Source organism: Lissotriton vulgaris, chromosome 7 (assembly GCF_964263255.1).
Source record: "Lissotriton vulgaris chromosome 7, aLisVul1.2, whole genome shotgun sequence".
Taxonomy (NCBI): Eukaryota; Metazoa; Chordata; class Amphibia; order Caudata; family Salamandridae; genus Lissotriton; species Lissotriton vulgaris.
In genome coordinates this window covers 1,627,667,261-1,627,679,789 of record NC_141695.1, presented here as the reverse complement: position 1 = coordinate 1,627,679,789, position 12,529 = coordinate 1,627,667,261, and positions in this window count along the sequence as shown.

Sequence of the window (12,529 nt, the reverse complement as noted above, 5' to 3'; positions counted from 1 at the left end):
TGAATGTGACGAGTTGGCTGTTGATGGCTTTCTCGATGACTTTTGCTGAGAAGGGGAGCAGGGACATGGGTCTGTAGTTTTTTAGGTCGGTGGGGTCCGTCGGGCGTTTCTTGAGGAGGGGGTTGATCTCGGTGTGTTTCCAGTTGTCAGGGAACAATAAGGTTGCCAGGGAGATATTGATGGTGTGGTGGAGCATGGGTGCGATGGTGTCGGTGGCTCTGTTGAAAATGTGGTGGGGACAGGGGTCCGTGGGAGCCCAGGAGTTGATTGACTTCATTGTCTTCAGTGTGTCTTCGGTGGAGAGGGCTGTCCAGTTGTCGATCGTTAGCTTCTTGGTGTCGGGAGTGGTTGGTAAGGGCTCAGTGTGTTGGTTGTCTTCATCGAAGTTGTTGTAGATGCTCTTGATTTTGTGGTGGTAAAATGTGCTCAGTTTGTCGCAGAGATCTTGTGAGGGTGGGATGTCGGTGGGCTCGCTAGAAGGTTGGGCGAACTCCTTGATGATTTTTAAGAGTTCTTTGCTGTTGTGTACGTGGGTGGAGATTCTGTCTCGTTCATTTTTTTCGTTTTTATGATGAGTTGGTGGTTGACTTTGGTGGCTGCTCTGAAGTTGTTGTGGGCTTCTGTGGATTTGGTGTTCCTCCAGTCCATTTCAAGGCGGCGGCAGGTGCGTCTAGCTCTCGAAGTTCGGTGGTAAACCATCTAGCTTTCTTGGCGTGGGTGTTGTTGTTTGTCTTGAGGGGGGCTACGGTGTTGGTGCTGCCAGTGATCCATCTGTGCAGGGTTCGGGCTGGGGCCTTGGGTCGTCGTTTTCCGCGACGGTAGGGGTGGAGTTGCTGAGTGATGAGGTTAGCTGGTCGTCAGTGATTCTGGTCCAATTTCTTCGTGGGTGCAGGTTCTGGTGTCTGTGGATGATGGCTGTTCTGAAGGTGAAGTAGACGCATCGATGGTCGATCCATGGGAGTTCGGTGGTGTGGCTGAAGGTGATGGAGTTTCTTGTTGTGAAGAGGGGGTCGAGGGTGTGTCCTGCCTAGTGCGTGGGTTCGGTCATGATCTGGCGGAGTCCAATGTTGTGGAGGTTGTCCAGGAGGGATGTGGTGCTGGGGTCCAGTAGGTCGTCGAGGTGGAAGTTGAGGTCTCCCAGCAGGGTGTTGTTGGTTGATGCGATGGCCTGCGGGGAGATGATGTCCGGGATGGATTCGGCAAAAGGTCTGCGGGGTCCAGGGGGTCGGTAGATGAGGGTTCCTTGGAGGGGGGTGGTGGGGCTGGCCAGTAGTTTGAAGTGAAGGTGTTACATCAGGTTTGTGGGTTCGTCTGGGAGTGTGCTCAGGCGGAGGGAGGATTTATGGACGATGGCGATTCCTCCTCCCGGGCGGTCCTTCCTGGAGATCTTGTATCCTTGGGGGATGGCGATGTCCCGTCCCGAGGAAGTGTTGGTCCATGTTTCCGTGAGGAACGCTACTTCCGGGGTGGTGCTGTCGCGGAGGTCCCAGATTTCGGTGGCGAGTTTGTGGAGTGATCTGACGTTGAGGAGGTTGCATTGCAGGTTCTTCGGTTTGGGTGTGTTCTTGCGGTGGGGTTACGCTGGGTCAGCGGCGGTGCGTCCATTGGGGCGTAGGGGCATAGCCCCACTAAGCCACATGGACGCACCGTTGCGTCGTCAAGAGCACACTAAAAATATTGCAATGATCAATAATCATGAATGTTATAAGCGGCAGCGCTGCCAGCCGGGACACACCCGACTTAATCCGGAGTACGCAGGGGGTGGAGCTGGCCTGCTGCAGCTTGAGTGACAGCACACTCAGCTGCAGCAGCAGTACTGCGCAGGTGAATTTTTGGGCTGTAACTAGCCTGAGCATGCGCATACACTACCTGACTGAAGCGAGCACTCGAGATACTTACATCGGTGTGCTTGATCAGAGCGCCGCGGTCCGGCGTCTCAGGGGTTCTTTGATTGTCAATGAGGTGCGGCGAGTATGGGCCGCAAGGTGGCGGGATGTCAGGCGTGTGGCCGTTAATCCTAGATGGGGGAAACAGATCTCAGGGTTGTATACTGTCGGGGATAGGGAGGGTGAGTGGGACACGGGAGCACTTGAGATACTTACATTCGTATACTAAATCAGAGTACAGCGGTCGGGCCTCTCACGGGGGCTGTAGTAGTGCCGCAGGAGCTGGGAGAAGGGTGGGGGGAATCGGAGTAACAACAGGGTGTAACCGGGTTCGGCAGTAGCGATATTCGTGCTAGATGATGGCGCAGAGATTACCTGAGTAAATCACGGTCACTGAAGGGCTGGGGTCCCTTGGGCGTCTCTGGCGGCAACTGAGGTCCGCGAGGGCTGACGCATTGGAGGTGGTGACGGAGACGGCAGGGGCGTCTAGGGATATTGACGTGTGCGCTTGGGTGGGTGGGGCACGGCGGGAGGGGCGTTCCAAGGGGGGGGTGGAGCCAGTCGCAAGGGGAGCGAGGACTGCTGGAAGGGGGGCCTGTATCTGTCTAAAGGGAAATTAACTTTATTGAGTCTGAGTGAAAGAGACACATAAAGTCATGCCCTTGGATGTAAACAGTAACCGGGAGGTTAGGAATTGAGCAAGTACCTTGAGTCATACAGTGCAAGCAAAATAAGTGGCGTGCGACATTTGGAAATGGTAGTGAGAGGCCTACGGCAGAAATTGCATGTGCTAGGACTCAATCCCACACAAAAAAAGTATGGGACAGTTAATGCATTGAACACATTTAAGAAGGAAAGCACAGCAAAATTAATGCATTAGGCTGGGAGTGCATGATACATCACTAGAGTACAGAGTTACAAGTGAATATTGATTTACAGTTAGACCAAGAGCTAGGAATTGTAGCCGCAATTTATTGCATAGTATATAATGGTCAAAGGGGCGCATGATCTCACCTAGGTCATCAGTTTTACGAGTGCATATTAATAAAAACATTTGGAGAAAAAGGGCTTAACAGCGTGATGATAGCATGGAGGTACATTTCATGGGTGTACTGAAAGTTCCTGGGGTATTAGAGTGTCTCATCAGTATGAGAGCGGTAATGGAATGGCATAGAGTATTATAGCCAGGATTAAGTGGATTATGTAATCACAGTGCTGTTCCACTCATCAATGGTGTTTAATCCACGGTGGACGGAGTTGCAAAAAGTCATCCATTTGCACTCTGCCCTGTTCAGTAGTGCTTTGATGTCGCCTCCTCAGGGAGGGAGGGTCGGTTTTTCAATTATTTGCCAACTGAGATCAGTGTCAATCTGTTTCTTTTCAAGAAAATGGCTGACCAATGGTGCTGTTACCACCTTGCAGTTGATTCGGCTTTTATGCTGAATGCTGCGTTGTTTGGCCATTTGCGTTGTTTGTCCAATGTATGTGAGACCACAGGGGCATTTGATGGCATAAATGACATTCTGCGATCTACAGTTCGTGAGGTTTTTGAGTTTGTAGGTCCGGCCATTGTCAATGAATTCTTTGGTGTTGTAAGTGAGATCGCATACACTGCAATTCTGGCATTTGTAATGGCCGATGACCGGATCAAGACCCCAGGCAGCAGTTATGGTGTGTCGGTCAGTAGATGGTTGGGGCCAGGTTATGGCGTGTACGAGGTGGCTAGCAATGTTCCTACCACGTTGATATGAGAAGAGTGGGTCATTGGAAAATTGTTCATGGGGCCGAAGTATGGACCAGTTTTTCTTGATGATTTTATTTATTTGATTGCTGCCTGGACAGAACTTAGAGACAAAAGGAATTCTTGTCATTGGTTTTTTTGGTAGTGGAGTGAGCAGGTGCTCACGGTGACAATACCACGCTCTTTTTTTGGCTCTTGTGACCAGGCCACGAGGGTATCCGCGGTGGATCAGTTTGTTGGTCAGGGTTTCTGCTTCCCGTAAGTAGTCCTTACGCCATTTACAGTTGCATCGGATTCGAAGAAATTGGCCGTAGGGGAGCCCATCTCGCAAGCCCCGTGGGTGATAGCTGGAGTAGTGGAGAAGTGTGTTCTTCTCAGTGGTGCCCCACCCACCCAAGCCCACACGTCAATATCCCTAGATGCCCCTGCCGTCTCCGTCACCACCTCCAACGCGCCAGCCCTCGCGGACCTCGGTTGCCGCCAGAGACGCCCAAGGGACCCCAGCCCTTCAGTGATCGTGATTTACTCAGGTAATCTCTGCGCCATCATCTGGCCCGAATAGCGCTCCTGCCGAACCCGGTTACACCCTGTTGTTAATCCGATTCCCCCCCACCCTTCTCCCAGGTCCTGCGGCATTACTACAGCCCCCGTGAGACGCCCGACCGCGGTACTCTGATTTAGTATACGAATGTAAGTATCTCGAGTGCTCCCGTGTCCCACTCACCCTCCCTATCCCCGACAGTATACAACCCTGAGGTCTGTTTCCCCCATCTAGGATTAACGGCCACACGCCTGACATCCCGCCACCTTGAGGCCCATACTCGCCGCACCTCATTGACAATCAAAGAACCCCTGAGACTCCGGACCGCGGCGCTCTGATCAAGCACACCGATGTAAGTATCTCGAGTGCTCCCATGTCCCACCCACCCGCACTCCCAACCCCGACAGTGCACTACACTGATTTCTCCTTCCCCCTTCCAGCAATCATGGCCACACGCCGGAGATCCCGCCACCTTGAGGCCCGCACTCGCTGCACCTCATTGATTATTATAGAACCCCTGAGACGTCGGACAGCGGAGCTCCAAATCTCTTGACCCACGTAAGTTTTCCGTGGCATACTATCCCTTTCCCTTCCCCCTTCCGCCCCACCCCCTTTCCTCTTCCGTCCTTCTTCCTTCTTACGTTAATTTCTCCCCCCAGGATCCCCATCAGACACCTGCTCGCTCGCATTTTGCCGCCGAGCAATCAACTCCTGCCTTCCCGGGTACGAATAAATGTTTTTCCCCCTTCCTTGCCCACTATCATTGCAGCGATTCTCACGGGCATTCTGTTATCGCACAAGTCCATCACAGGCCTTACGCTGCCATTGTGACCGTATCCCGAATTCTTCCGCACTCCACCATTTACGCCAAGGTTACCAGTACCTTGCCCCCTTGGCCCTACCTTTAATGTCTTTCCTTGCCGCACAGTTACCCTATTCCTCATCACAGCGATTGTACCCTTCCCTCTTAGTTCTACCATCACCGCCCACCCGCGCTCCCAACCCTCCAGTTCTTCCCAGCTGACTATTAGATTCCGCATGCCCGTACGCGTATCTCCCTCCCATTCGCCCCTGACATGTCCTTTTCAACCCGCAGCACTGGAACTAAACCGACAACCACGTCCTGAAGATGACCCCAAACAATTGAGGGTTGAAACGTCGTCGACTGTACAGCACATTCATTGGCGCAAATTCTACTGTGGCTATTGCTTAAATGTGAATTGAACACTTAAGTCACTTGAATTGTTCACTTCACTAAGCCACCCACTGTATGATACTTGCACTCACACCCTTCCTGCGCCGTTCACGCTGTTTTTTCTACCACTTGAGTCGCTATCTCTCAGTTGCACACCATTGAGCACCAAGTATTTTATGGTTGTCATTTGATTTAGTGCTGCTACAACTGTATGATCATGACCCTGTTTTACAATTCCCTTTGAATACAAGATGAATAACAATCAAAGAGTAATTGAATATCTGTCTCCTTTATTTCCTTTCGTGTAATGTTTTCAACATACATGTATAAATTTCTACCAAATATTACCTGTTGGGATATTGTTTTTTGTTCAACCCTGTCACGCTGATCCCGACCAGGTCTATGGGTCTTACTCCTGTTATACTTTACTAGTTGTTGTGTCATGTACACACTACACAGGCCTGCGCTGCGTGTAGTTACAGCCGTGGACCCGGTGTAAATCCGATCCATCCTGCTGAGTCTGACCTGCTCCAGTCGTGGACCTCGTGGTGTAGATCGAGATCCGATCCATCCTGCTGACCTGCTCCAGTGTGAAAAAGTAAGAGTGAGTTATATGGCCAGGGACTGCCGGAGGACCCCCACCCTTCCGTTAACCAACATAACCTTATTAACAGGACGTGAGAGGGTTTTCTTTGGAAGGCGGGGGATCTTTCAACCCCCCGGGCGTATTTATTAAAATATACAAAATAAATCAAAAAATGAAATAAACAAGATTTACACAATTACGCAGAAAATGTTACAATTGATATACACAGGTATTCAGATGGCTAACCTTAACATATTTCTAGTACAAGGTACTTCCTATCCAAAACTAACAAATCAATTCACATTATACAAAAGATAATTTTCTGCGTACCTATTTGGGCCTATGGCAAGGTCAATAACTGGTGTCAGATCCTTATCACTAAACCACGCCCTCCTGAAGGAGTGCGCATGCACAGGAGGGCCCGTTTACCGCGGGGGCACATCCCCTCCCCGGTTACCCCCTTACGCCCTATTTAACCACGCCCTCCTGTCGGAGTGTATCAGTTTTGTAGGTTACCTTTCGGGCTATGTTTGTCATCTGCTGCATTCCAGCGCATAATGAATCAACTATTCTGTGGCATGGAAGGTGTGATTTCATTTGAAGATGACCTACTGATTTATAGCAAGAGGAAGGAAGAACACATAGCCGTGCTGAGGAAAGTCCTACAAAGGATTCAGGACAGTGGACTCACATTGCAAAAGAAGAAATGCCCATTTTTCAAAGGGACCGTTGAGTATTTAGCCCATCACATCGATAAAAACTGAGTTTGACCAAAACCGTCTTTGAAATCTGAGATTTCTATGTCACCTAACCCAATAAATAAAGAAGAACTTGTATCATTTTTGGGCATGTGCGAATTTCAATCCCAATCCATACAATATTACTCTGTTAAAGTGGAACCGCTGCAGAAACTGACAAAAAAGATGCAGAGTTTGTATGGGATGACAAATGCAAGCAAAGCATAAAAGACACAAAAAAAGAACTCAAGCAAGCACCTTTCCTGCAGTCATTCCGTGAAAAATTGCAAAGCATAGTAACTACAGATGCCAACCAAATCGGACTGGGGGCAGTAATCCCCTAAGAACAGAAAAAGGTGAAAAAAGTAATTGCTTTCGCATCATGCAAGCTAAGGGGTCCAGAGGCAAAGTACTCTGCAATTGAGCATGAATTATTGGCTTGTGTTTGGGCAGTTGCAAAATGTTAAAGTTGTATTTGGGGCAAAGAGGTTGATTATCAGAGCACAAGCCATTAGTCAGCATCCTAGAAGGAAATGGTTCAGGTTGATCCACCCTGAGAATCGCGAAGTTGGCATATAAGTTGCAGAAATATCAGGTCAGAATGAGCATATTCCTAGCAGAATGAATGTGTCCACGAACTACTTATCACAAGCCCCCAGTGACAGGGAATTGGATTGTGATGAGAGTGTGGATGATAACCTGCTGGTTGCATGTTTGCTTGGCTGTGATGAATTTGATGGTATCATTACCAAATCAGAGTGTTTGGTGGCTGCTAAGGATGACAATGTATTTGCAGAAATAAAAAGACATGTAGTCAAAGGGTGGTCTTGTGAAAGAGTGTTAGACAAGGCATTGAGACCCTATTTGAAAACAAAATACGACATCAGTGTTATCGAAGATGTTATTCTCATGGTGAAACTGATTGCAGCGAAGTCCTTGAGGGTAAGGTTAATAACCTTAGCTCACGAAGGCCATGTGGGGATGACAGGAACTAAACGAAGTTTATGGGAGAGATACTGGTGGCCCTCCAAGGATGGTGATGTTGATGTATATGTCAGTCATTTTTCGGTCTGTACCAAAGCAGACAAAACCATAACCACACACCGATGCCACATGCATCTCTGAAACTGCCTGGAGGTCCTTGGATATAAGTTGACATCGACTTTATTGGACCAATGAATACTTTAACCTTAGAGATGCATTATGCTATGATTATAAGAAATAATTTCAGCAAGTAGGTAGAAGTAACATTTGTAGCACAACTTATCACGGCCAAAGTAGTGAGCTTCTTGAAGGAATTATTTTGCAGAGGTTTATCACTGATAATGACGTGCAGTTTGTGTCCACGGAACTGGTTACCTTCATGAAAAAGAATGGCATAGAACATATAAGGTCTTCCTTATACCACCCACAAGGCAATAGCCAGGTCAAATGAGCCAATCGCCTATTAAGGAAACCATCCAAATGGCTTTAAGGTCTTATTCCCATTGAGGCAGCTCTTAGGACTAGATTGTGGTCATATCGCACTACTCCACAAAACACCACAGGCAGAACCTCCTTTGAGCTGTCACACAATTTTAGCCATACTGGTCTTTGGCTTGAAAGAAATGGGAAGACAAGAACATGATAAAGAGATCAAGATGAGAAGTCTGCTGGACAAACACCAGAAGCGCATGCACAGCAATTATGACACTAGGAATGTGGTGAAGGAGATGTCTGTGAGAGTAGGTGACATGGTGAGAGAAGTATATAAACAACAGAGCAAACATGAGCAGATACAGTGAGCCAAGGTGTGCGGTCAAGACCAAGGGTACTGCTGTTCTACTAAGCAAAGGTCAACAGTGGAATGGATCGAATGCTGTTAGCAGTAGGGCATAGGCATGATGCTGTTCAGAATGAGTGAAATCAATAAGGGCTAGCCTATGTGTGAATTTACATAGACTCAAGACTGTAAGACAGGGTACAAAACCTTTTGTTTGTTCATGAAGCCCTCACCCACCAACCTGGTTGGTGGCATGCTTCATCATCGGGCCCACCCAGTGACACCGAGTGTGTCCCGGGTGTGCTTTCACGCCTGAATACAGCAGAGCAGGTATGTTTCTGAGTGTGCAGTGTAGTGACGTGAAGGTGAAAGTTTAAAAGCTATACAGGGATCCCAGTACCCGAGGGTAAATTATATTTACCCTCGGGTACAATTCAGTCGGTGCAAGCTTTGTGTGAATCCCATCTCAACAAGGGAAACTGGTAAGGAGGTTCACAGGGATCTTGGGATGGCACTTCTGAATTGTAGATCCTTACCGAAGCACTCCGTAGAGATTAACCTTTTGATCCAAGAAAGCAATCACGACGTCCTGTTTTTAACGGAGACGTGGCTATCCCCAAATTCTGAGTTTGATATCGCCACTGCCCTTCCGGATGGATTTTTTATCCAGTGTAAACATAGGCAACAGGGGAAAGGAGGTGGACTTGCTATAGTCTACAAAGACAAATGGACTTGTAGAATTGAAGATGGTGATATATCAGACTCAGAAAGCGTCCGCTTCAGTATTCAAATAACGCCTACCAATTCTCTCTCAGGATTCCTGATCTATCACCCACCGGGTTGTATAAAACAGTTTGCAGGATCTTTACTGGAATCTACTTTAGTTGCAGCTGCTTTATCACCTAATTTTCTGATTCTGGGAGACTTGAATCTACATTTTGATGACCCGAATGATAAAGTGGCCATAGATCTTTGTTCTGACCTCAAATCTTTCGAACTGAAATTTATAAATAAAGAGGCAACTCATGTCAAAGGTCATCTTTTAGACCCCATATTCTCAAATAGGAACCAGCTTAAAACTAGCCCCCCACTGTCTGTACCATGGTCGGACCATTTCCTAGTACCATTCTCTTGGAAAATCTGTACAGAGGGGAGACGTGCAGCATTACCTCGCACTCTAGAAAGAGCTTCGCCCAAGTTATCCTTGGAAAAGCTGACACTAGCACTAGAACAAACTGCCCCTTCCATAGAATCAGATCCGCTGGTGGCAGATACAAGCTTTCGTAATTGGCTTAACAATTCTTTGGACGCGGTACTACCTCTCAAAATAATCACAAAGAAAAGTAGTACTTTCAAATCGCCCTGGTATACTGCAGAGCTCAGAGATCTCAGAAAAACCTGCAAAAAATTGGAACGCAGATGGAGGAAAGATTGGGCGGTTAATAATAAAGCGGCCTATCGATCTGCCCTGAGACTCTATAAACAATCCCTGAAAAAAACTCAGGTGGCTTTTTTCGAGAACAAAATTAATTTATCATCTAATTCCTCGAAAGAAACATTTAAAATAGTTAAACAACTACTTAAGGTCCCTTCCCCGGTAATTTCCCAAGAATACACTGAAGCAAGATGTAATCAGCTAGCGGATTTCTTTGATTCCAAGATACAAAGAATCCTTGATAGCCTACCACAGAACGTCGCTACTCCTTGTGGTGACACTCACTTGGTACCTACCTCTGGCCCCTTGTTGAACTCTTTTAGTTGTATTACCAGGGAGGATTTTTGTAAAGCCCTATCTACCTTGAAAAGTGGATCTCCTTCTGACCCGGCGCCTATGTATATCCCTAAGCAGATTGCAGATACTATTGCCCCTCTAGCAACAGAACTTCTAAACTCTTCATTTACCTGCGGGGTTGTGCCACCCAGTTGGAAACAGGCCAGAGTCAAAACGCTTTTAAAAAAAACAGGGCTTGATACGTCGGATCTGGCCAATTTCCGCCCGATCTCGTTAATACCAGGCCTGGGCAAAATTGCTGAAAAAATGGTCAACCAGCAGCTCTCGGGGTTCTTGGAAAACAATGGGCTGCTGAGTGACTCCCAAACGGGTTTTCGCCCGGGACAGGGCACTGATATAGCCCTGATAGTGGTGGCAGAGGAGGCAAGGTGTATCTTAGATTCAGGAGGATCCGCAGTTGTGATCCTCCTGGATTTAAGTGCAGCGTTCGATACGGTGGACCATGAAATATTGGCTCACTGTCTCGCCAGATTGGGCATAACAGGAATGGCCCTGAAATGGCTTGAATCCTTTTTGAATAATCGATCATTTAGGATCTGGGAAAGCGGTGCACTGTCTAAATCTACCCCCCTCCAGTGTGGAGTCCCTCAGGGCTCTTCTTTGAGCCCTACTTTGTTTAACATATATATGGCCCCACTGGAGGAGGTGGTGGCTCCCTTTGGGATCAAAACAGTCACCTACGCAGACGATACTCAATTAGTCATCTCGCTAACCCAACAAGAGGGATGTCTGGACAATCTTTCGGTCTGCCTTGCCGGAATATTCTCCTGGATGACCAGTTCGCGGCTCAAACTTAATGGAGCAAAAACGGAGATCATGCTCCTGGGCCATCATTTTACATCCCTCCCTAAAGCCTCTTGGCCTCCCTGTATGGGTGAGCTGCCCTCACCGAAAGAAAAAATCAAAAGGTTGGGGGTGTGGTTTGAGCCCGACCTAACCTTCAGGGCGCATGCACAGAAAGTCGCAGGCATTTGCTTTGGCCTGCTTCGAGTAGTACAGAAAGTTCTTCCTCTTCTGCCTTTCCAGTCCAGGAAATTACTGATCCAGGGATTAATATTATCCAGACTGGATTATAGTAACGCCCTGTTCTTAGCGGCACCTGAAGCTACCACCAATATCCTTCAACGGGTGCAGAATGCAGCAGCTAGGATGCTCTCCGGGGCCTCAAGAAGATCTTCGGCCAGACCAGCTTTGAGAGCCCTTCACTGGCTGCCAATACGCGAAAGAATTATGTTCAAATCGCTATGTATCACCCATAAGGTGCTTCAGGGCAAAGGACCCCTGGCTCTTAGGAGCCTGATCTGCCCCTATAAATCTTCCCGGGCTCTCCGGTTGGATTTCGGAAATCTAGCTAAAGTTCCAAGAGTGAGGAAGGCACGCACAGGGTGGCGTCGTTTTACGGTAAATGCGGCAAAAAATTGGAATTCTCTCCCCAGTCAGATCTGGACCGAACCCTGTTATCTTAAGTTTCGAAAGTCCCTTAAAACATTTCTTTTTCCCAAGAACCTCTAAGCAATGGTACCCTCCTCAGTTTGTTCCTGTTCTTTGTTTTGTTAGCGCTGGGACGCTTATGGGCAGCCATGCGCTTTATAAATCAAATTTCATTTCATTTCATTTCATTTCACATATTAAGGGATACGGACTAGCTACCTAGTCCTCTCTCTCTCCTTTGATAGTGATATGCTGTTCAGAATGATGCATTAGCATCAGCTGGAAATGCCAACAACATTGAACCGTGTCGAACAAGCACTGCACATGCTCCTAGGGAAAATGTGTCCAATGTGTCTGTAGCATTCTTGCATGATGATTTATTCCCTGTTTCTCTGTCCTAGCTGTTCAGCCTGTGTGTATGTCTTCTGTATGGAATGTTGGTGAGTGGACCTTGAGTAGAATGCCTGGGTGACTGGATGAGGAGTGACAGTGGGAGAGAGGGGCTGAGCAGATAGCAGGCTGCTCCTGGTGAGGCTGTTGATGTCAACTTATAAACTGCTTTACATGACGTATTTACTTGTTATTGATTACCTGTCTACTTATATGAATAAACCTACTTGGATTACAACTTACCGGTGTGTCATCTTTACTACAGTGTCTTCTCTTAGGATTGCAACCAAGTACTGTTCAGAGCAAAAGAACTATTGTTCCACTCTCAGATTTAAAGAGATTGTAATGATATAGCTTTTGTTTGAAAAATCGGAAAAGATGTAGTGTTCTGTTAATAGATCGTTATATTGTGCCCAGTGTGCACATGGTGACCGCCGCACCCTGAGTTTTATAATGTTGAGGGCACAC